Source organism: Entelurus aequoreus, linkage group LG14 (assembly GCF_033978785.1).
Source record: "Entelurus aequoreus isolate RoL-2023_Sb linkage group LG14, RoL_Eaeq_v1.1, whole genome shotgun sequence".
Classification (NCBI taxonomy): Eukaryota; Metazoa; Chordata; class Actinopteri; order Syngnathiformes; family Syngnathidae; genus Entelurus; species Entelurus aequoreus.
This window is the reverse complement of record NC_084744.1, coordinates 41,945,533-41,971,013: the sequence shown is the minus strand read 5'-3', so window position 1 is coordinate 41,971,013 and position 25,481 is coordinate 41,945,533. Positions and strand designations below refer to the sequence as shown.

General features: G+C 41.4%; 1 long non-coding RNA gene across 1 annotated transcript in view; it reads right to left on the bottom strand.

Moving 5' to 3' along the window:
* The window catches only part of LOC133665394 (uncharacterized), a 707,793-nt gene that overhangs the window by 52,003 nt on the left and 630,309 nt on the right, over positions 1–25,481 (bottom strand). The gene's annotated exons all lie outside the window — the stretch shown is intronic.

The window sequence follows — 25,481 nt, the reverse complement described above, 5'->3', positions numbered from 1 at the left end:
TCTTGGCATTCTCTCGATGAGCTTCAAGAGGTCGTCACCTGAAATGGTTTTCACTTCACAGGTGTGCTTGAAGCTCATGGAGAGAATGCCAAGAGTGTGCAAAGCAGTAATCAGAGCAAAGGGTGGCTATTTTTGAAGAAACTAGAATATAAAACGTGTTTTTGGTTATTTCACCTTTTTTTTTTTTTAAGTACATAACTCCACATGTGTTCATTCATAGTTTTGATGTGACAATCTACAACGTAAATAGTCATGAAAATAAAGATTGAATGAGAAGGTGTGTCCAAACTTGTGGCCTGTACTGTACATGATTAATGCAATATTTTTTTTTCAATTATGACAGCCTTATAGTTTTGACTTGATCTGACATTTCTCTCTGCATGATGATTATTTTGGTCGTGTCACACAGCTTGGTTGATTCCATATAACATCTTAGGTGCGTTACATTTTGTCTTTTTTGGTTTATTCTCCAGACAGATGCAGACTATAAAGGCAGTTTGAAGGTCAGGGTGAGAAAAGGCTAGTTTGGATGAGGACATTAGACTGTGACACAATGTTGAGCAGCCATGTAGGCCAGAGCTGTGATATTACAATGTTGTGTCAGTATAGTGGACATAGTAGGCTGTCCTACCAGGAATAGCAGCTTCATCCCACGGAGGAAAAGGAACATGCCTCGCCATGAGTCCCAATTACACCTAATGATGGTGTGAGGACGGAGCGCATGCAGATCGCGCTGCAGTTCCTTTGTCACGTCAGGCACATGGCACCGTCATTTATCACTGCGGTCGTATCCTGCGCACCCCTCCCCTGGCCTCCCGGCGCATCATCCCTGCTGTTATTTGTGTTTAACTGCCAGGAAAAGGAAAATAAAAGGCTAAGTTGCAAAGGAGTTGCACGGACAATGGCTGCAAACGTGACAATCCGCACCTTCAGAGCGGAAACGAGAGCTCTCGGAATAGATCCATCCTGACAAAGTCGACACCTTTGACCTCTCCCTTGAATTGATCAATGGTGGCTTTGATTAGACAACTGTAAAGGATCTGCGTGAACACGTGTCGAGGCGGAGGGGAGCTTTGTGTGAGATTTGGGAGGTGCTGGGCCGGTGTGTGTGTGCTCTGCGGCGGAAGAAAGGCGTCTCGGCGCTTGTCAGCGGCTTGCACCTAATCCTAGCCTGATCTTTTGTGTTTGATCCGCTGCATGGTCCTGAGACTGCATGAGCAGCAGCTATGGCTGTAATTTAAAGTCAATATTGTACTCATGATCCCTCTCTGTGGGCCAGCTCTCACCACCATGGAGGAATCTAAGGCAGACGTTAGAAGGGAACTTTCCATACCTTCTGATTTTCACACTGGAGAAAAAGGGTTTGCAATTTAAGGAGTAACAACGGCCTCAGTCATAATTCACACAGTTGGAACAGAAGGCCACCGGACTTATTTTTATGGTGCTAGGAAGTTCAAAACCCAAAACCAGTTGGCACGTTGTGCAAATGTTAAATAAAAACAGAATACAATGTTTTGCAAATCATTTTAGAATAGAATAGAATAGAATATACTTTATTGATCCCTGGGGGAAATTCAGCACCACAGTTCGCTCAAAATAAACAAGAAACACTTAGCTATTTTTTTACATGTGAATAATATAAATACAGTCTATTGTACAGCATTATTCACATGTGAATAATATAAATACAGTCCATTATACAGTATTATTCACATGTGAATAATATAAATACAGTCTATTATACAGCATTATTCACATGTGAATAATATAAATACAGTCCATTATACAGCATTATTCACATGTGAATAATATAAATACAGTCTATTTTACAGCATTATTCACATGTGAATAATATAAATACAGTCTATTATACAGCATTATTCACATGTGAATAACATAAATACAGTCTATTATACAGCATTATTCACATGTGAGTAATATAAATACAGTCCATTATACAGCATTATTCACATGTGAATAACATAAATACAGTCTATTATACAGCATTATTCACATGTGAATAATAAAAATACAGTCTATTATACAGCATTATTCACATGTGAATAATATAAATACAGTCTATTATACAGCATTATTCACATGTGAATAATATAAATACAGTCTATTATACAGCATTATTCACATGTGAATAATATAAATACAGTCTATTATACAGCATTATTCACATGTGAATAATATAAATACAGTATATTATAAAGCATTATTCACAAGTGAATAACATAAATACAGTCTATTATACAGAATTATTCACATGTGAATAACATAAATACAGTCTATTATACAGAATTATTCACATGTGAATAACATAAATACAGTCTATTATACATATTTTCAACTTATATTCTATTGAATAGACTGCAAAGACAAGATACTTAATGTTGGAACCGAGGCTCTTTATTTTTTTGAAAAAAATCCATCAGTCGTCATGTCTTTCATAATGATTGTGAACTTGTACGTGGTAAAGTCAGCCAGCATAGTTTTTTGTCCTCTGTTTGTTGTCTGTCAATGTAGCATTCTAGCAGTGGAATCCTCACGTTCATGTTTCGCTTTAAAGACCTACTGAAACTCACTACTACCGACCACGCAGTCTGATAGTTTATAGATCAATGATGAAATCTTAACATTGCAACACATGCCAATACGGCCGGGTTAACTTATAAAGTGCAATTTTAAATTTCCCGGGAAACTTCCGCTTGAAAACGTCTATGTATGATGACGTTTGCGAGTGACGTCAATGGTTGAAGCGGAAGTATTGGGACACCATTGTATCCCAATACAAACAGCTCAGTTTTCATTTCAAAATTCCACAGTATTCTGGACATCTGTGTTGGGGAATCTTTTGCAATTTGTTTAATGAACAATGGAGACTGCAAAGAAGAAAGCTGTAGGTGGGATCGGTGTATTAGCGGCTGGCTGCAGCAACACAACCAGGAGGACTTTGAGTTGGATAGCAGACGCGCTACCGTGACTACAGCTTTGGCTTCCAAACATTTGATCGCTTGCCCGTACGTGCGTGGCGCTATGTGCATGTCACATACGTAACTTTGGGGAAATATACGTTTCTTGCCGACTCTGATGGCGGTCGGGGTGTCATCGAAAGCTACAATGCCCGCCGCCGCACCGCTGTCCTCACCTTGACTTCCTCCGTCTCCAGGCCGCCGACCGCATCGATGATCAGGTGTAGTCCTTCGTCGCTCCATCGATCGCTGGAACGCAAGTGAGCACGGGTGTTGATGAGCAGATGAGAGCTGGCGTAGGTGGAGAGTTAATGTTTTTAGCATAGCTCTGTCGAGGTCCCGTAGCTAAGTTAGCTTCAATGGCGTCGTTAGCAACAGCATTGCTAGGTTTCGCCAGGCGGTACAGCATTAACCGTGTGGTTACAGGTCCAGAGTTTGGTAGTATTGTTGATCTTCTATCTATCTTTCCAGTCAGGGCCTTATTTCTTTTGTTTCTATCTGCATTTATCAATCAATCAATCAATCAGCTTTATTTGTCCATTCTTACATGTACAAGACACATAAGAACTGAAATTACATTTTCGGCACAATCCCGCTAAGAGCAGACATACGTTACAGGGAGACAAGACGGGACCGCCAACGGATCAGCCTCACTTAGGCGCTCCTTAAAAAGGTGAGAAAAAGGTGACATTGGGGAAGGGGGGAAGTAAAAAAAAATATCAGTCTGAGGCTGGACCCTCAGGAATGGTCCAGACTGAGTCCGAGGAAAAAAACCTCACATAGCATGGCACACATAAACATGGTACATGTAATCACAACAACTCGCAACAGAGTCATCCAACAGGGCTTTGGAGGCCGGCAGCTGCTGTTGAGCGCTGCTCAGCCCCCACAACCCCGGAGGAATTAAGCAGTGGTGAAGGCGTTGATTTGGGGAGGGGTGTGTGCGTGCATGTATGCCCAATTAACTTGGGTGAGATGTTGGAATTGTCTTTATGGGCCGAGGCCGGCCCCAAGAGTTCAAGAGTTCAAGAGTCCGACCCAGGTGCTTTTGAAAAAAAGGGAAGGGTCAAAAGCGTCCATCTTTGAGGAGTCCTCAGGGGAGTGTTTTCAAACAGCCTGTTCCTCAAGGCCATTCGAGGGAGTCAAATCGTAGATTAAGATGTTGTTTTTTCTTCGAGCAGTCAAAACAATGACATTCCTGCTCTGTATGCTGGCTCTGACAATTCCAATTTATTCTTTCTATAACTTCATCAAGATGGAATCTACCTTGCGATTCAAATCAGCAATCGCTCCAGTCTGTGATCCCACAGCACGACCCAATCCTTCCATTGCGTTGAACAGCCTGTTGGCCCCTTGAGTGGCTGCCATCGTCTTCCGAATTTGACGATACACCAGAGCAATGCCCAGCCCAATCAGCAAATGCCCTGCGATCACAGCTCCAAATAGGTAGATGTCTTCCACGTCCTCGATGGAAAGGACTGAGAGGCACATGATTCTCCAAGTATTCCAGGAATCTCTCACGTACCCCGCAGCAATGGTTCCATCAGGGCAGCCAGGCTCCCCCGAACCTCTTTTCCTTGTCGAAAAGACTGTGTCAATTGCGTCGAGAGTCCAGTTGATCAAATTCATTTTGATGTTTAGATTTGAGGACAGCTCAAGAAAAGAGGCTTCAAAATAGTTCAGACAAGACAAAAACAAAGAGAGCAAGCAGGGAAGGAGGGAGCGGAGAAAAATGCGACCGCCCTCACCAGAGGCAAGACAGAGATTTAAGCCCGATGCTATCACGTTAGCTCCGTAGCTAAAGTGTTTCGCTGATGTATTGTCGTGGAGATAAAAGTCACTGTGAATGTCCATTTCGCGTTCTCGACTCTCATTTTCAAGAGGATATAGTATCCGAGGTGGTTTAAAATACAAATCCATGATCCACAATAGAAAAAGGAGAAAGTGTGGAATCCAATGAGCCAGCTTGTACCTAAGTTACGGTCAGAGCGAAAAAAGATGCGTCCTGCACTGCACTCTAGTCCTTCACTCTGACGTTCCTCATCCACGAATCTTTCATCCTCGCTCAAATTAATGGGGTAATCGTCGCTTTCTCGGTCCGAATCGTTCTCGCTGCTGGTGTAAACAATGGGGGAATGTGAGGAGCCCTTCAACCTGCAACGTCACGCTACTTCCGGTACAGGCAAGGCTTTTTTATCAGCGTCCAAAAGTTGCGAACTTTATCGTCGATGTTCTCTACTAAATCCTTTCAGCAAAATTATGGCAATATCGCGAAATGAACAAGTATGACACATAGAATGGATCTGCTATACCCGTTTAAATAAAAACATTTCATTTCAGTAGGCCTTTAAAATGCTATTTTAAACTTGATGTGTGCCGACAATACGAAAGTTTGTCACTGCATTACTAACTATCTACCTCTGGCAGAGCCGGCCCAAGGCATAAGCGTACTAAGCGCTTGCTTAGGGCCCCGCGGCCACCAGGGGGCCCCCAAAAGCAATTAAGAAAAAATTCTTATTTTTTATTTTTTGCATGTAGGAGTCTGAGTGATGATTTCTAAATAATCAAAGATATATTATTGTACAAAAACACAATTTTAGGTCAACAGAGTGCTGCTGCTGATCTAGGCCTAGTGATTCTTCCTGCCTCTCTTTAAATGTAAAACTGCCTCTGCTGCACCTGTGACGTTTGCCGCGTGCCGTGCAATACCAGTGCGCACTGGACATCAAAAGCGCAGTTAGAGGCAAAACAATGTCACAAAAAAGGACATATCCTTCAGGTGCAGAAAAAAGAAAGAAGAAGAAAGTGGAAGAGGAGAAAAAATGCCATGATAAAGGTATGTTTGCATGACTTGGTAATAAAAAGTTTATCAAACAGATTTGTAGCTGTAATTAGCTTTAGCTAGGTTAGCTAGCCAGCGCGGTGCTAGCAATATGCTTTTAGCATCAGGTTCCTAGTGAGATATGTTGTTTGCACAAATTGTTTGCAGCAGAGCACGGTAATTTATGTGAGTAAAATAAACATTATTTTTTACATCAACTCATAAGTTATGTGAAACTTCCCCAGGAGCATTGTTAAAATACCTTGGAGGCACAGAATCAGCCCAGAGCCAGTCCACATCCTCAGGCTCAACTGTGAGTGATGAATCAGGTGAGGAAAATAATGTCACCATACAGTATACATTTAATTTCTTAGTATAAACATTACACCTGAAGGGAAATTAATATAGTCAAAGTATCTCATTAATATGTGTGCCTATATGTATGTATGTATGTATTTCATATTAGGTCCATCTCCATCCTCTACAGTGCTCTCTCACACACCTCCATCCTCTGTGCCCACTGTCCCCTCCATGTCTGAAACAACAGCTGATTTATCTAGTGAATTAACTGCAAAACACCCTTTATAATTGCTCATTGTACTGCAGAACATTCTGGGATTAATAATTATGTCCAACAGTGCAATTTAATGACCTTATAGGTCCTTCTTTTTTAGTCATTGTCTTTGGTCACTTCCTCAGCAACTTCCACCACAACGTCCCCTTCACACCATGGACCATCATCAGCTCCGCCAGTTGACCCAGCTGAGTGGCCTTCTTTCCTCTCAAAATGAGATCTGTGAGTTGTACCCAAATCTTTGGGTAGCTCTGCGGATAGCCTGCACTCTTCCTGTGACTGTTGCATCTGCATAGCGGAGCTTTTCCAAGCTCAAATTAATAAAAAACTACTTGAGATCTTCCATGGCTCAAGAAAGACTGAGTGGACTGGCAGTGATTAGTATTAATAACAAAGTCGGCCATCAGATTTCTTACAGTGATGTCATAAATGACTTTGCCTCCAGAAAAGCCAGGAAGCACAGGTTTTAAGGAGTGGGTGGAGTGGTGTGGGTGGTGAAGAACAGAGGAACAAAACTGTGATGTGATAGTCAAATGTGTGAATTAAGGACCTTGATTTAAGGTAGTTTATTTTGATTTTTTCCCCAAAAAATGTTTGCACATCGTTATGTACATTTACATAGTTTTAATATGTAGTAACTTTATATTTGTTTGTAAACCGTTATGTTACCTTGTTTCTGGTAACTCTGTTCATTAATATTATTTAAGTATTTGCTTGATATTTAATTTAATTATGTTGTTTTTTGTACAATTGAATTTGTTCCTTTTTATATATATTTAAGTGATTTTATTGTTGCACTTTATTGTTTTTCTTGCACTACGAATTATTTTTGCACATTGCTGTTTCAGGTTTTTGTTACTAAAAATAATAAAGTGAATCAGAATCAGCTTTATTGTCCAGTTATGTTTAACACACATGGAATTTAACTTTAGTAGACTGCGCTCTCTTTGTACAAAGTAAACATTAAATATGAACAATTAACTAAAAATATAAACTGTAATTAAAGACTAATATGTACAAGACTGATGAGACAAGATGACACTTTTACTGTAAATACAAAGCTTTATCACTTGGACTGTTCAACCCCAGGCCACTCTTGTAGCTGAATGTTTTCTACATTTTAAGATTAGGAACCATATGTGGCACTCAGGACATCATTCGTTCATTCATTGGTATTATTTATGTTCTTAACTGGGCCACCCCCATATCTTTATAAATGACATGTCATTTGTAAAGACATGCCAGGCTGACAATAGGATAATGTAAACAACACTGCCAGAGCCGCAATGAGTTTATAGTAGGTGTGTGAATGATCAACAATCAATATTATTGGCAGAAATAGAGGGCCCCAAAATCAAATTTTGCTTAGGGCCCCAGGTGTACAAAACCCAAAAGCAGTGAAGTTCTCACGTTGTGTAAATGTTAAATAAAAACAGAATACAATGATTTGCAAATCCTTTTCAACTTATATTCAATTGAATAGACTGCAAAGACAAGATACTTAATGTTCACACTGGTAATTTTTATTTATTTTTTGCAAATACTAGCTCATTTGGAATTTGATCAATCAATCAATCAAGCAATGTTTATTTATATAGCCCTAAATCACAAGTGTCTCAAAGGGCTGCAATCTGATGCCTGCAACATGTTTCAAAAAAGCTGCCACAAGTGGCAAAAAGGACTGAGAAAGTTGAGGAATGCTCATCAAACACTTATTTGGAACATCCCACAGGTGAACAGGCTAATTGGGAACAGGTGGGTGCCATGATTGGGTATAAAAGCAGCTTCCATGAAATGCTCAGTCATTCACAAACAAGGATGGGGCGAGGGTCACCACTTTGTCAACAAATGCGTGAGCAAATCGTCGAACAGTTTAAGAACAACATTTCTCAACGAGCTATTGCAAGGAATTTAGGGATTTCACCATCTACGCTCCGTAACATCATCAAAAGGTTCAGAGAATCTGGAGAAATCACAGCAAGGCCGACAACATTGAATGCCCGTGACCTTCGATCCCTCAGGCGGTACTGCATCAAAAAGCGACATCAGTGTGTAAAGGATATTACCACACGGGCTCAGGAACACTTCAGAAAACAACTGTCAGTATCTACAGTTCATCGCTACATCTGTAAGTGCAAGTTAAAACGCTACTGTGCAAAGCGAGAGTCATTTATCAACAACACCCAGAAACGCCGGCAACTTCCCTGGGCCCGAGCTCATCTAAGATGGACTGATGCAAATTGGAAAAGTGTTCTGCGATCCGACGAGTCCACATTTCAAATTTTTTTTGGAAACTGTGGACGTCGTGTCCTCCGGACCAAAGAGGAAAAGAACCATTGCATAGGCGCAAAGGTCAAAAGCCAGCATCTGTGATGGTATGGGGGTGTCCACTTATTTCATTCTTAAACGTCCTTCCAACATCCTGTTTTATTGCATTTCACATCCACAATCTGCAACTTTCCTTTCCATAGCGTTCGAATGATTCCATACAGCGCAGCGGCGCGTTCATTCATTCATTTATGACGTCCATCAGCTGATTTTACTCACGGCCCACCGGCTGCTTTCTGTCCTCGGTGCAGAGCGATTGTGGTTGATCCATCGGGTCTTCAGTGAAGTTTATTTACTTGCTAAATAAATGATTTTGATTATTAGGAAGTCAACCACAGAGAATATTTTTTGTTTGTAAAAATAAATTAGGATCATAAGCAAGTGCTTATTAAGGAATTTAGTGAGTCATAAACCTCCACCTCAGGACTACTCTGCTATGTTTATTTTTATTTTTTTCGAACCTTTTTGAACGCAAGAGTAGCCATAACAAGTAAATAAACTTCACTGAAGACCAAGGCATGGGTAACTTACACATCTGTGAAGGCACCAACAATGCTGAAAGGTACGTACAGGTTTTGGTGCAACATATGTTGCCATCCAAGCAACGTCTTTTTCCTGGACGCCCCTGCTTATTTCAGCAAGACAATGGCAAGCCACATTCTGCACGTGTTACAACAATGTGGCTTCGTAGTAAAGGAGTGCGGGTACTAGACTGGCCTGCCTGTAGTCCAGACCTGTCTCCCTTGAAAATGTGTGGCGCAGTATGAAGCCTAAAATACCACAACGGAGACCTCCGGACTGTTGAACAACTTAAGCTGTACATCAAGCAAGAATGGGAAAGAATTCCACCTTCAAAAATGTGTCTCCTCAGTTCCCAAACCTTTACTGAGTGTTGTTAAAAGGAAAGGCCATGTAACACAGTGGTAAAAATGCCCCTGTGTCAACTTGTTTGCGATGTATTGCTGCCATTAAATTCTAAGTTCATGATTATTTGCAATAATAAACATATGTTTAATGTACCCTAAGATTGTTTTGTTAAAACAAAGCCAATAATGAAACTTTTTGTGGGCCCCTTTATTTAGAAAAGTATCAAAAATTACCAAAAAGTATCGAAATAATTTTGCTACCGGTACCAGTACCAAAGTATTGGTATCGAGACAACACTAATTTCAAGCATAAAAATCAAAATGAATGCATTTTGACAATTGTAATTTTCCAACATTTTAGCAAAACGTACTGATTGTGACTATATTCTCCGACATTTCGTCCCAAATTGCTTTCGACACCAGGATGTGGCCAACAATACCGCCGTGACACCAACAGCTCCAATGATTCATCCCGAGGAGCTTTAATAGATCTAAGATTAGAAATGAGGGTCTGATCCACAAATCTCCGCTCGTGTTGTTACACTGAGAGCTGAGCCGTTTATCCCGTGTGAACGACATGAGATATGTAAGGGGCTGGGGAGCCCATTAAATCCATACGTGTCATTATCTGCGGCGTCTTACACCACAACTTCCAAGCAAATGTGCTGCTGACAAGCACTTTGATTGAGTCTGCACACAGCAGCACATTTATGGGCCTGCGTTGCTGAACTCTCGACGGATAGAGGTGAGATGTCAACAATTGATTCTTTTAGTGGCTACAATTTGTTGTGATGTAGTGTTGTGCTTTTTTTTTTTTTACTGCTGGACGCTTTTGCCATTCAGTGCAGCAATTCTAAAGGCTCTGGCTCCGGCTCGCTCCACCGAATTAAAAAGAGGAAGCAAGTCATCATTTGAATATTTCTCGGGGCCCACATTAATGTTTTGGAGAGGTTAAAGGGGTCTTGTCCTGAAAGAGTGCTCGGAGTTGAGTTGAGTTTGAGTTTATTTGGAACGTGCATGCATACAACATGATGCATCACAATTTGCAGTTTCTCTATTCAACGTGTTCGAAAAGGAGTAGGACGAAGCAGAGCTTATTTAATCCTATACCCCTTTTCTTTTACATAACAGTTGCTAAAACTTTTGTTCACTTCCTGTTCTCAATTTATTCACAATATACTCCATAACTCCAGGACTCCTCAACGATGGACGCTTTTGACCTTCCTTTTTTTCAATAACACCTGGTGTCGAACTGTGAGATCGGCCACAGTCCACAAAAACATTTCAACATCTCACCCAAGTTAATTGGGCATACATGCATGCACCCGCCTCTCCCCCAATCAACGCCTTCACCACTGCTTAATTCCTCTTCGGGGTTGTGGACGGCTGAGTAGCGCTTTATAGTGGCAGCCGGCCTCCAGGGTCCCAAATCCCCCCCCCCACCCACCCCTCTGTTGCGAGTTGTTGTGATTACATGTATCATGTTTATGTGTGCTATGCTATGTGAGGTTTTTTCCTTGGACTCAGTCTGGACCCCTCCAGCCTTAGACTGATACTTTTTTTACTCTTCCCCCTTTCCCAATGTCACATTTTTCCCACCTTTTTTAAGGAGCGCTGTAAGTTGCTGATCCGTTGGCGGTCCTGTCTAGTCCCCCTTGTAACGTTTGTCTGCTCTTAGTGGGACTGTGCCGAAAATGTAATTTCAGTTCTTATGTGTCTTGTACATGTTAAAGAATGGACAATAATAAAGCATCTTGATCTTAATCTTGATTGATCATAGTTAATAACAATAAAAATTAATAAATAATAAATAATAAATAGTGAAGTAAGATTATCTAGAAAATGAATGGATGGATGAAATAGATTCAGAATGTTTATCTTCTTTGTACTTTGTAAACACTTTAAGTTTGAAGAGTTTCTTGAAGTGGGATATATTAGTACTTTGTTTGATTTCTTTGCTTAATCATTTAATACCACATACTGATATACTAAAAGTCTTAAGTGTTGTACGTGCGTACAAATGTTTTAAATTACATTTTTCTCTAAGATTATATTTCCCCTCTTTTGTTGAGAAGAATTGTTCTACATTCTTGGGTAGCAGGTTATAGTGTGCTTTGTGTATAATTTGAGATGTTTGCAAATTCACTATGTCGTGGAATTTCAGTGTTTTTGTCATGATCTGTGGTCTGAATCATGGTTTTTTTTGTTATTTTCTGGTTGTTCAAGACTCTTTTAGTTCCTGTTTACGCTCCCTTGTTTGTTTAGTCACCATGGCGAGTCATTAGTTTTCACCTGTCTCATTTGACCGGATCACACCTGTCGCTAATCAGAGACTACTATTTAAGCCTGCCATTGCCAGTTAGTCGGCCTGGCGACATTGATGATCTTTTCATGCTCTGTACATGCTCTTTTCTTGCCACAGTAAGTCTTGCTTATGTCATGCGATCAGGGGCACCGAAAAGGGGGGGTAAAGGAGACAGATTCTAGGGGCCCATGATGGAGGGGGGCCCAGAGAGGCCCCTAATGATGATGAAATTATAATGTTGCCGCTGTGTTGGGGGCCCTGTAAAGATTATTTTCATGGGGCCCAAAATCCCTAGCGGCGCCCCTGCATGCGATACCACAGTTCATGCTGCCCGTTTCCATAGTTAAAGCTTTTTGTTTATTCATGTCCTAAGTTTTTTGCCTTAGCTTTCGCGTGCGTTAGGCACGCTCACCTTCGGGTTGTTTTCTGTTTTTGTAGTTTTTTGAGTCAAGATTAAATCATGTTTTTACCTGCAAGCCTTGTCCGGTCTAGTCCGATTGCATCCCGGGACAACAACTCCACGTTATGACAATTTTTGATTCAATAAATATAGTGTTTTTATGTTCTCTATACCCAACATTATGTATTTTTCTAACTGATCTTTTTTGTAACACCGTTAATGAATGAAGTGTACTTGTGTAGTTATATACCATATTTTTGCACAATAACTCAGATATGTAACACTAGCGAGCAGTAGAGAATATGAAGTGATTTTTGGTCTAGAACATGTTTTGCTTTATTCATTATTGACGTGTTTCTTGCTACTTTATGTTGTATATTTTTTACATGAGGTTTCCAGATCAATTTATCATCAATCATTATACCTAGGAATTTGGTTTCATTTATTCTTTCAATGTCTATTTGTATTTGTGTTTGACTTTTTCTTCTACTGTTACCAAATATCATTATTTTAGTCTTACTGAGATTCAAAGATAATCTGTTTTTGTCGCAAGATGTAACCGTGGCTCGAGGGTTCGAGGTTCGATCCCCGCTTCTGCCATCCTAGTCACCGCCATTGTGTCCTTGGGCAAGATACTTTACCCACCTGCTCCCAGTGCCACCCACACTGGTTTAAATGTAACTTAGATATTGGGTTTCACTATGTAAAGCGTTTTGAGTCACTAGAGAAAAGCGCTATATAAATGTCCTTCACTTCATCCTTCTGGGGTCATGGTGCAGATGACAAATTGAGTAGTAAAAGTGTTTTGTGAGAAGTTCTTCATTTCCTCATCAATAGACTTGATGATTTTTCAGTGTAACATTACTGACTTGCTTCTTTTGAATGGAACACACTCTGTATAACTTTGAAAATTATGTATTGCTTATTTCAGTTTTACTGTCCGATCCTTATTCTGATACTCATTGACTGTGTGGGGGGAGAAACGATTAATGAACTGTTATTTTTGGATAGGAAGTATGGGAGAATCTCTCAGGGAATGTTTCGATCCCAGTGTTATATGGAGCGGAATAAGGCTTAACACTTAATTTAGATCAAAAATATGCTTTAAAAAAAAAAAAAAAAAATCCACGATGTAGTGAAGCCACAATATTCGAGGCGCGATGTGGTGAGGGACGACAATGTTTGGTACACGTACACATTCCATTTTTTAAGCTAAGAATAAAGAACATTTGTAAAAAATAAAAATATTTGTTGTTTTTGTTATGCCTGTAGTTTCAAATCAAATCAAATCAACTTTATTTATAAAGCACATTTAAAATTTACCACAGGGGTAGCCAAAGTGTTGTACAATGGGCAGGTTAAAAGATAATACGAGTACCGAGCAAACACAACACAACACAAACAGAACACGAAAAAAATAAATAAAAAAAAACATAAAAACAGGTTCACAGCAGGTGTATTATGAGGTGCCATTGCAGGATGGATATCACTCAGTGTTAAAAGCCATGGAATAAAAGTATGTTTTTAAGAGAGATTTAAAAACAGGAAGAGAGGAGGCTTGTCTAACACTCAGAGGTAGGTCGTTCCAGAGCTTGGGAGCAGCAGCGGCGAAAGCTCTGTCACCTCTAAGCTTCAGCCTTGGGTCAGCTGATCGGCTGATCTTAGGGATCGGGTGGGGCAGTAAGGCTGAAGGAGGTCGGAGAGATATGTTGGCGCGAGGTTGTTTAGACATTTAAAAACAAATAAAAGGAGTTTAAAGTTGATTCTGTAACGCACAGGGAGCCAGTGAAGGGACGCTAATATAGGGGTGATGTACTCAAGTCTGCGGGTCTGTGTTAGCAGACGAGCAGCAGAGTTCTGCACGAGCTGCAGGCGGGCGAGGGAGGCCTGGCTAATGCCTACATACAGGGCATTGCAGTAGTCTAAACGATTCGAGATAAAGGCATGGATTAATTTCTCGAGATCATGTCCTGATAGAAGCGGTTTCACTTTTGCTATTTGGCGTAATTGATAAAAGCTTTTTTGAACGTTTACACTGATGTAAAACATAAATGTCTCAGTTTGTCATTTGGGATAAAATCTAAATTCCCCCCGCAGTTTAATTCCACACACTTTTTTTTTTTATCACGAGTGGAATCTTCTCCACTCACTTAAATCAACACCATGTTTAATCCGGGGTCCACCTCTGTGACAAAATATCTGATTCAGATTTATGAACACCGGTGGCCCACTTCTAACGTAAATGACTAGTTTAGTTAACCTTCCTGATTAAGCCTAACATATTGTTATGACAGCGACAGGGAGCTGCATAATTTCCACAGCATTAGCATCCGTCACGGGGCCCACCTGCTATAAATACACCTGACAGCGGGACTGTTTCACAAGTGCACTTTTTTTTTTTTGCAGGATAGCGCGCAGGACTCCAGAGGTGAGGCACTCTGATAGAATGGCTCATGAAATATTTGCTGACTTCCATCACCTCTGGGACTGCTGTTCTGATGGAGCCAATGATATGTGCCCCACACCCCCAGAGATTCCATAGCACACTTTCACCCGATCCGTGCCAATTAAGTAGCAGAATTATGTATATTAGATGGAGTCACTTGCACTGCGCGTACAGGGAGGGATGACAGAGGCATCCCGTTGAATAATTAGAGTGAATTTCCCGAGCCCTGCAAGCTCAATCATATGCTGCCACGTACTAACTATTTTTAACCTGTTAGTTCTTCCTTCTCCTTCTGCGCTCTACTTAATGCACTCTTCTGTTCCCACTGCTGCCACGTTGCCAGAGGTAATTGCTAAAAAAAAGAAAAAAAAAGTCTGCGTGACATCCAAGGCAGCACAGCCGCTTTCTTTTATTCGATACGCAGCTTTAAAGCTCCCGCAATCGCTCATAAATATCCTGTTCTATACTTCAAATCCTTTCATTTTCTCAAAACTCGACAGTGCGCCTTATAACCTGGTGCGCCTAGTGTACGGAATTATTCTGGTTGTGCTTACCGACCTCGAAGCAATTCTATTTGGTACATGGTGTAATGATAAGTGTGACCAGTAGATGGCAGTCACACATAAGAGATATGTGTAGACTGCAATATGATGCCAGTAAACAACACCAAAACTTTAGAATAAAGAACATTACACACGGCGCTCAAAAGTATATCAAAATGTTTTAGTATGACTTTAAAGCTGCACCGCTTACGGCTACCGTAGTCAGAGGTACAAGTATTACTATGGTGTGTGTATAAGGACCGCACAATGGCACCTATTAGCAAACATATTATCTGCCGTTTTGTTTCACAATATTATGCAAAACCAACTTTTCTTGCCTTCTGGTACCTGCTGATGTGTATTTGAGATCTGCATAAGTCCTAAAATTTGCGCAGTCGAATCTTATCGTAGTCGATAAGATTCTTCTTTTTAAAGTTAAAGTTAAAGTACCACTGATAGTCACACACACACCAAATTACCCTCTGCATTCGACCCATCCCCTTGTTCCACCCCCTGGGAGGTGAGGGGAGCAGTGAGCAGCAGCGGTGGCCGCGCCCGGGAATCATTTTTGGTGATTTAACCCCCAATTCCAACCCTTGATGCTGAGTGCCAAGCAGGGAGGTAATGGTTTCCATTTTTATCGTCTTTGGTATGACTCGGCCGGGGTTTGAACTCACGACCTATCAATCTCAGAGCGGACATTCTAACCACTAGGCCACTAAATCAGGCAATCACTATCAAGTCTCTATCTTCTTGTTATGTGACATTCACCCTCTGCTGTTGCCATTTCTAATATAAAGTAGTGTAAAGTTCTAACTTATATCTGTCAGTAAACTCACCATGAAAGCACTAAAACATACCGGTGTAGTGAGTTTACATTAAAAACCTTAGGAACTTTAGTTATTAGGTCGGACGGTTTTTCACTGGACACATTTCGGGTGTTGTTGTTGCACTAGTGAGCCACGGATGAGGAGATGCTGCTCCGTTATTGATTGAAGTAAAGTGTGAATGTCATTAAAACAGTTAGCGCCATCTTTTGACACTTCTTCCACTCCCGTCCTTGCACGCTACACCGCTACAACAGAGATGACGGGGAGAAGACGCTGTCCAAGTGGAGGCACGTAAATAAGACATCCGGAAGACTGCACTGTCAAAAAGTGACTTGAAGATGATGTGTAAAACATCATCTATGCAACATTTTGACCAAAAAACCACCATTACATGTTATGTAGACCAGTGGTACCCAACCACCAGTCCGGGGACCGATACCGGTCCGTGACACATTTGCTACCGGGCCACACAGAAACAATAATTCATTTATAAACTACCGCATTTTCTCCTACTTCACTTTCGCCTGTCCCACTAAACACACCATTAAGCTTGTTAATAGATAGAATAGAAGCATTTAAGTCCCATCTTAAAACTCATTTGTATAATCTAGCCTTTAAATAGACCCCCCTTTTTTAGACCAGTTGATCTGCCGTTTCTTTTCTTCTCTCCTCTTCTCCCCTGTCCCTTGGGAGGGGGAGTTGCATAAGTCCGGTGGCCACGGATGAAGTGCTGGCTGTCCAGAGTCGGGACCCCGGGTGGACCGCTAGCCTGTGCATCGGTTGGGGACATCTCTACGCTGCTGACCCGTCTCCGCTCGGGATGGTTTCCTGCTGGCCCCACTATGGACTGGACTCTCGCTGATGTGTTGGATCCACTGTGGACTGGACTTTCACAATATTATGTCAGACCCACTCGACATCCATTGCTTTCGGTCTCCCCTAGAGGGGGGGGGGGGGGGGGGGTTACCCACATATGCGGTCCTCTCCAAGGTTTCTCATAGTCATTCACCGACGTCCCACTGGGGTGAGTTTTTCCTTGCCCGTATGTGGGCTCTGTACCGAGGATGTCGTTGTGGCTTGTGCAGCCCTTTGAGACACTTGTGATTTAGGGCTATATAAATAAACATTGATCGATTGATAATAGATGTATATTACAACTCCTTTGTTATAGTACATGGGACAGTGCACATTAATGGACATATAAAATGTTAATGTTCCTGATTGTAGCCAAAGGCTAATTTTTCATGCTCATTTTTTGGCAGTTTTTATCTGCCACACGTAGAAAGCTGGTCCGTGAAAATAATGCATACATTAAACCGGTCCCTTGTGGGAAAAAGGTTGGGGAACCCTGATGTAGACCACAAGGAAGTATCAATCAATCAATCAATGTTTACTTACAAACCCCGTTTCCATATGAGTTGGGAAATTGTGTTAGATGTAAATATAAACGGAATACAATGATTTGCAAATCCTTTTCAACCCATATTCAATTGAATGCACTATAAAGACAAGATATTTGATGTTCAAACTCATAAACGTTATTTTTTTTTCCAAATTATAATTAACTTAGAATTTCATGGCTGCAACACGTGCCAAAGTAGTTGGGAAAGGGCATGTTCACCACTGTGTTACATGGCCTTTCTTTTTAACAACACTCAGTAAACGTTTGGGAACTGAGGAGACACATTTTTTAAGCTTCTCAGGTGGAATTCTTTCCCATTCTTGCTTGATGTACAGCTTAAGTTGTTCAACAGTCCGGGGGTCTCCGTTGTGGTATTTTAGGCTTCATAATGCGCCACACATTTTCAATGGGAGACAGGTCTGGACTACAGGCAGGCCAGTCTAGTACCCGCACTCTTTTACTATAAAGCCACGTTGATATAACACGTGGCTTGGCATTGTCTTGCTGAAATAAGCAGGGGCGTCCATGGTAACGTTGCTTGGATGGCAACATATGTTGCTCCAAAACCTGTATGTACCTTTCAGCATTAATGGTGCCTTCACAGATGTGTAAGTTACCCATGTCTTGGGCACTAATACACCCCCATACCATCACAGATGCTGGCTTTTCAATTTTGCGCCTATAACAATCCGGAAGGTGCTTTTCCTCTTTGGTCCGGAGGACACGACGTCCACAGTTTCCAAAAACAATTTGAAATGTGGACTCGTCAGACCACAGAACACTTTTCCACTTTGTATCAGTCCATCTTAGATGAGCTCAGCCCCAGCGAAGCCGACGGCGTTTCTGGGTGTTGTTGATAAACGGTTTTCGCCTTGCATAGGAGAGTTTTAACTTGCACTTACAGATGTAGCGACCAACTGTAGTTACTGACAGTGGGTTTCTGAAGTGTTCCTGAGCCCATGTGGTGATATCCTTTACACACTGATGTCGCTTGTTGATGCAGTACAGCCTGAGGGATCGAAGGTCACAGGCTTAGCTGCTTACGTGCAGGGATTTTTCCAGATTCTCTGAACCCTTTGATGATATTACGGACCGTAGATGGTGAAATCCCTAAATTCCTTGCAATAGCTGGTTGAGAAAGGTTTTTCTTAAACTGTTCAACAATTTGCTCACACATTTGTTGACAAAGTGGTGACCCTCGCCCCATCCTTGTTTGTGAATGACTGAGCATTTCATGGAATCTACTTTCATACCCAATCATGGCACCCACCTGTTCCCAATTTGCCTGTTCACCTGTGGGATGTCAAATAAGTGTTTGATGAGCATTCCTCAACTTTATCAGTATTTATTGCCACCTTTCCCAACTTCTTTGTCACGTGTTGCTGGCATCAAATTCTAAAGTTAATGATTATTTCCCCCAAAAAAATGTTTATCAGTTTGAACATCAAATATGGCCCTGTGATGAGGTGGCGACTTGTCCAGGGTGTACACCGCCTTCCGCCCGATTGTAGCTGAGATAGGCTCCAGCGCCCCCCGCGACCCCAAAGAGAATAAGCGGTAGAAAATGGATGGATGGATGGACATCAAATATGTTGTCTTTGTAGCATATTCAACTGAATATGGGTTGGAAATTATTTGCAAATCATTGTATTCCGTTTATATTTACATCTAACACAATTTCCCAACTCATATGGAAACGGGGTTTGTATATAGCCCTAAATCACGAGTGTCTCAAAGGGCTGCACAAGCCACAACGACATCTTTGGCTCACATCCCACATCAGGGCAAGGAAAAACTCAACCCAATGGGACAATGAGAAACCTTGGAGGGGACCGCAGATGGACATCGAGTGGATCTAGTTGATAGTGTGAGAGTCCAGTCCATAGTGGATCTAACATAATATTGCAAGAGTACAGTCCATAGAGGATCTAACATAATAGTGTGAGAGTCCAGTCCATAGTGGATCTAACATAATAGTGTGAGAGTCCAGTCCATAGTGGATCTAACATAATAGTGTGAGAGTCCAGTCCATAGTGGATCTAACATAATAGTGTGAGAGTCCAGTCCATAGTGGATCTAACATAATAGTGTGAGAGTCCAGTCCATAGTGGATCTAACATAATAGTGTGAGAGTCCAGTCCATAGTGGATCTAACATAATAGTGTGAGAGTCCAGTCCATAGTGGATCTAACATAATATTGCGAGAGTCCAGTCCATAGAGGATCTAACATAATAGTGTGAGAGTCCAGTCCATAGTGGATCTAACATAATAGTGTGAGAGTCCAGTCCATAGTGGATCTAACATAATTGTGTGAGAGTCCAGTCCATAGTGGATCTAGCATAATAGTGTGAGAGTCCAGTCCATAATGGATCTAACATAATAGTGAGAGTCCAGTCCATAGTGGATCTAACATAATAGTGTGAGAGTCCAGTCCGTAGTGGATCTAACATAATAGTGAGAGTCCAGTCCATAGTGGATCTAACATAATAGTGTGAGAGTCCAGTCCATAGTGGATCTAACATAATAGTGTGAGAGTCCAGTCCATAGTGGATCTAACATAATAGTGTGAGAGTCCAGTCCATAGTGGATCTAGCATAATATTGTTAGAGTCCAGTCCATAGTGGATCTAGCATAATAGTGAGAGTCCAGTCCATAGTGGATCTAACATAATAGTGTGAGAGTCCAGTCCATAGTGGATCTAACATAATAGTGAGTGTCCAGTCCATAGTGGATCTAACATAATAGTGTGAGAGTCCAGTCCATAGTGGATCTAACATAATAGTGTGAGAGTCCAGTCCATAGTGGATCTAGCATAATATTGTGAGAGTCCAGTCCATAGTGGATCTAACATAATAGTGAGAGTCCAGTCCATAGTGGATCTAACAAAATAGTGTGAGAGTCCAGTCCATAGTGGATCTAACATAATAGTGAGAGTCCAGTCCATAGTGGATCTAACACAATAGTGTGAGAGTCCAGTCCATAGTGGATCTAACATAATAGTGTGAGAGTCCAGTCCATAGTGGATCTAGCATAATATTGTGAGAGTCCAGTCCATAGTGGATCTAACATAATAGTGAGAGTCCAGTCCATAGTGGATCTAACATAATAGTGTGAGAGTCCAGTCCGTAGTGGATCTAACATAATTGTGAGAGTCCAGTCCATAGTGGATCTAACATAATAGTGTGAGAGTCCAGTCCATAGTGGATCTAACATAATAGTGTGAGAGTCCAGTCCATAGTGGATCTAGCATAATATTGTTAGAGTCCAGTCCATAGTGGATCTAACATAATAGTGAGAGTCCAGTCCATAGTGGATCTAACATAATAGTGTGAGAGTCCAGTCCATAGTGGATCTAACATAATAGTGAGTGTCCAGTCCATAGTGGATCTAACATAATAGTGTGAGAGTCCAGTCCATAGTGGATCTAACATAATAGTGTGAGAGTCCAGTCCATAGTGGATCTAGCATAATATTGTGAGAGTCCAGTCCATAGTGGATCTAACATAATAGTGAGAGTCCAGTCCATAGTGGATCTAACATAATAGTGTGAGAGTCCAGTCCATAGTGGATCTAACATAATAGTGAGAGTCCAGTCCATAGTGGATCTAACATAATAGTGTGAGAGTCCAGTCCATAGTGGACTTAGCATAATATTGTGAGAGTCCAGTCCATAGTGGATCTAACATAATAGTGAGAGTCCAGTCCATAGTGGATCTAACATAATAGTGTGAGAGTCCAGTCCATAGTGGATCTAGCATAATAGTGAGAGTCCAGTCCATAGTGGATCTAACATAATAGTGTGAGAGTCCAGTCCATAGTGGATCTAACATAATAGTGAGAGTCGAGTCCATAGTGGATCTAACATAATAGTGTGAGAGTCGAGTCCATAGTGGACCTAACATAATAGTGTGAGAGTCGAGTCCATAGTGGATCTAACATAATAGTGTGAGAGTCCAGTCCATAGTGGATCTAACATAATAGTGTGAGAGTCCAGTCCATAGTGGATCTAGCATAATATTGTTAGAGTCCAGTCCATAGTGGATCTAACATAATAGTGAGAGTCCAGTCCATAGTGGATCTAACATAATAGTGTGAGAGTCCAGTCCATAGTGGATCTAACATAATAGTGAGTGTCCAGTCCATAGTGGATCTAACATAATAGTGTGAGAGTCCAGTCCATAGTGGATCTAACATAATAGTGTGAGAGTCCAGTCCATAGTGGATCTAGCATAATATTGTGAGAGTCCAGTCCATAGTGGATCTAACATAATAGTGAGAGTCCAGTCCATAGTGGATCTAACATAATAGTGTGAGAGTCCAGTCCATAGTGGATCTAACATAATAGTGAGAGTCCAGTCCATAGTGGATCTAACATAATAGTGTGAGAGTCCAGTCCATAGTGGATCTAACATAATAGTGTGAGAGTCCAGTCCATAGTGGATCTAGCATAATATTGTGAGAGTCCAGTCCATAGTGGATCTAACATAATAGTGAGAGTCCAGTCCATAGTGGATCTAACATAATAGTGTGAGAGTCCAGTCCATAGTGGATCTAACATAATAGTGAGAGTCCAGTCCATAGTGGATCTAACATAATAGTGTGAGAGTCCAGTCCATAGTGGATCTAACATAATAGTGAGAGTCGAGTCCATAGTGGATCTAACATAATAGTGTGAGAGTCGAGTCCATAGTGGATCTAACATAATAGTGTGAGAGTCGAGTCCATAGTGGATCTAACATAATAGTGTGAGAGTCCAGTCCATAGTGGATCTAACATAATAGTGAGAGTCCAGTCCATAGTGGATCTAACATAATAGTGTGAGAGTCCAGTCCATAGTGGATCTAACATAATAGTGTGAGAGTCCAGTCCATAGTGGATCTAGCATAATATTGTGAGAGTCCAGTCCATAGTGGATCTAACATAATAGTGAGAGTCCAGTCCATAGTGGATCTAACATAATAGTGTGAGAGTCCAGTCCATAGTGGATCTAACATAATAGTGAGAGTCCAGTCCATAGTGGATCTAACATAATAGTGTGAGAGTCCAGTCCATAGTGGATCTAACATAATAGTGAGAGTCGAGTCCATAGTGGATCTAACATAATAGTGTGAGAGTCGAGTCCATAGTGGATCTAACATAATAGTGTGAGAGTCGAGTCCATAGTGGATCTAACATAATAGTGTGAGAGTCCAGTCCATAGTGGATCTAACATAATAGTGAGAGTCCAGTCCATAGTGGGGCCAGCAGGAGACCATCCCGAGCAGAGACATTACATTTAGAAAAAAATAATTATAATACGACTCCTTTAATGCCCCTTATAATCCGGTGCACCTTTTGTATGAAAAAAAAACCTGACTAGACCCGCTCATCGACAGTGCGCCTTATAATCCGGTGCGCCCTATGGTCCGGAAAATACGGTGAGTAAATATAATTGAGCTCCCCTTCTTAACTGGTTTACGCTTAATCTGCTGCATTTACAGCAATGACTTCCTCTAAGTGGAAATGTGGAGTGTCACAAGCAGGCCTCTCCTTCCCACAGTCATCAGTATTCTAATGGCTCGCCACCGCCGTCCCTCGCTGTTTATTTTTAGAGACCGAGTAGATTGATGAGATGCTCATAGCGTCCTTAACCACCAACTAATTAACTAATTAGGACATTCAAATGAAGACTTGCAGCGTGGCGTGCAGGCACGAGCAAACAGCTCTTGACTCCGTGGTTCACGTTCCACTCGCCAGGCGCCATCCTTCTGGAAAAATCCCGTGTGACTTTGACACCGCTAGCATCAGTGGAAAATTTGTATCATATTCACCAATTCAGGCGCTGATCAGAGCGTGTGCTCGTTCTCACGCACGTGTTGATACAGATCAATGAGGCATCATCGTCGTACCTCATTGTTATCAGTCGCAGATTGGCAACCATCTTCTATCACGTCCCGCTTAGGTTGACTTTGACCTCTGAACTCACCTGCGCCCAAAGTGGAAGACCCTGAAGGCAGATTGTATTGTCGGTATTCTAATTAGTTCCTTTAGCATTGACTCTTTGGCCGCCTCGCCTTGTTTGCTGGTCGGAACGTAGTGATTGTTGATACGCCGAGCGTCATGTGTCAGCATTCTGTTGCCGTTAATTAGAACAACAGATGGATGTTATGGATGTGGATGATGGTTACATTTAAAAAAAAACGTGTGGAGGTTATCTTTTTATTCCTGATGATGAAGTGCATTTTTTTCCTTCATTGCTTCAATGTCATTCAAAAGACAGTTCACAGTTTCTGCTCAGCTGATCAGATATTGGATTTACATGAACCGCAGCAAGATCATCATACATAATCAAATCAAGGTAGGATCCACCAGAGTGGTTCCTCTAATGATGACAACAGCAACTTGAGGGTTCCAGGTTCGATCCCAGCTTCCGCCGTCCTAGTCACGCTGTGTTCTTGGGTAAAACACTTCACCCTTGCTCCTGATGGGTGGTGGTTAGTGCCTTGCATGGCAGCTCCCGCCATCAGTGTGTGAATGTGTGTGTGGATGTGAAAATAGTGTCAAAGCGCTTTGAGTACCGTATTTTTCGGACGATAAGGCGCACTTAAAATCCTTTCATTTTCCCAAAACTAGACAATGCGCCTTATAACCCTAATGTACGGAATAATTACCAAACCTCTAAACCAGTGGTTCTTAACCTGGGTTCGATCGAACCCTAGGGGTTCGGTGAGTCGGCCTCAGGGGTTCGGCGGAGGTCAAAACACACCCGACTCATCGTGTAAATAAAAACGTCTCCCTATCAACGTATTACGGATATGGCAACAGCTGACTGGTTTGCAGGTGTGTAATTTGTTGTGAGTTTATGCACTGTGTTGGTTTTGTTCTTTGAACAAGGTGATGTTCATGCACGGTTCATTTTGTGCACCAGTAAAAAAACATGGTAACACTTTAGTATGGGGAACATATTCACCATTAATTAGTTGCTTATTAACATGCAAATTAGTAACATATTGGCTCTTAACTCGTCATTATTAAGTACTTATTAATGCCTTATTCTGCATGGCCTTATTATAACCCTAACCCTAACCAAATAACTCTAAATTAAGTCTGTATTACTTAGAATATGTTCTACATACTAAAGTGTTACCAAAAACATATAACTTTGTCTTGAATTTGAAAAAAAAAACATTTTATTTTTCACTAAAGAAGGGTTCGGTGAATGCGCATATGAAACTGGTGGGGTTCGGTACCTCCAACAAGGTTAAGAACCACTGCTCTAAACTATTTTATTTGGTATATGGTGAAATGATAAGTGTGACCAGTAGATGGCAGTCACACATAAGAGATACGCGTAGACTGCAATATGACTCACGTAAATGGGTTATACTTGTATAGCGCTTTTCTACCTTCAAGGTACTCAAAGCACTTTGACACTATTTCCACATTCACCCATTCACACACACATTCACTCACTGACGGCGGGAGCTACCATGCAAGGCCCTAACCACCACCCATCAGGAGCAAGGGTGAAGTGTCTTGCTCAAGTACACAACGGACGTGACGAGGTTGGTAGAAGGTTGGGATTGAACCAGGAACCCTCAGGTTGCTGGCATTTTTCACACTTTGGACTGTTTTTTCCCTTTTCTTCCCTGCTTCCCTATGCGTCATTCCTGGGTGTATTTTTGACATTTTGGGCATTTTGGCACTTCTAGGGACTTATAGAACTCAAATCTGGGTAGTATTTTTTTAACAAAAATGGGCATTTTCACAAAAATGGGCATTTTTCACAAAAATGGGCATTTTTCACACTTCGGACTGTTTTTCCCTTTTTTCTCCCCGCTTTCCTGTGCGTCATTCCTGGGTGTATTTTTGACATTTTGGGCATTTTGGCTCTTCTAGGGACTTAGAACTCAAATCTGGGTAGCAATGTTTAACAAAAATGGGCATTTCACAAAAATGGGCATTTTTCACACTTCGGACTGTTTTTCCCTTTTTTCTCCCCGCTTCCG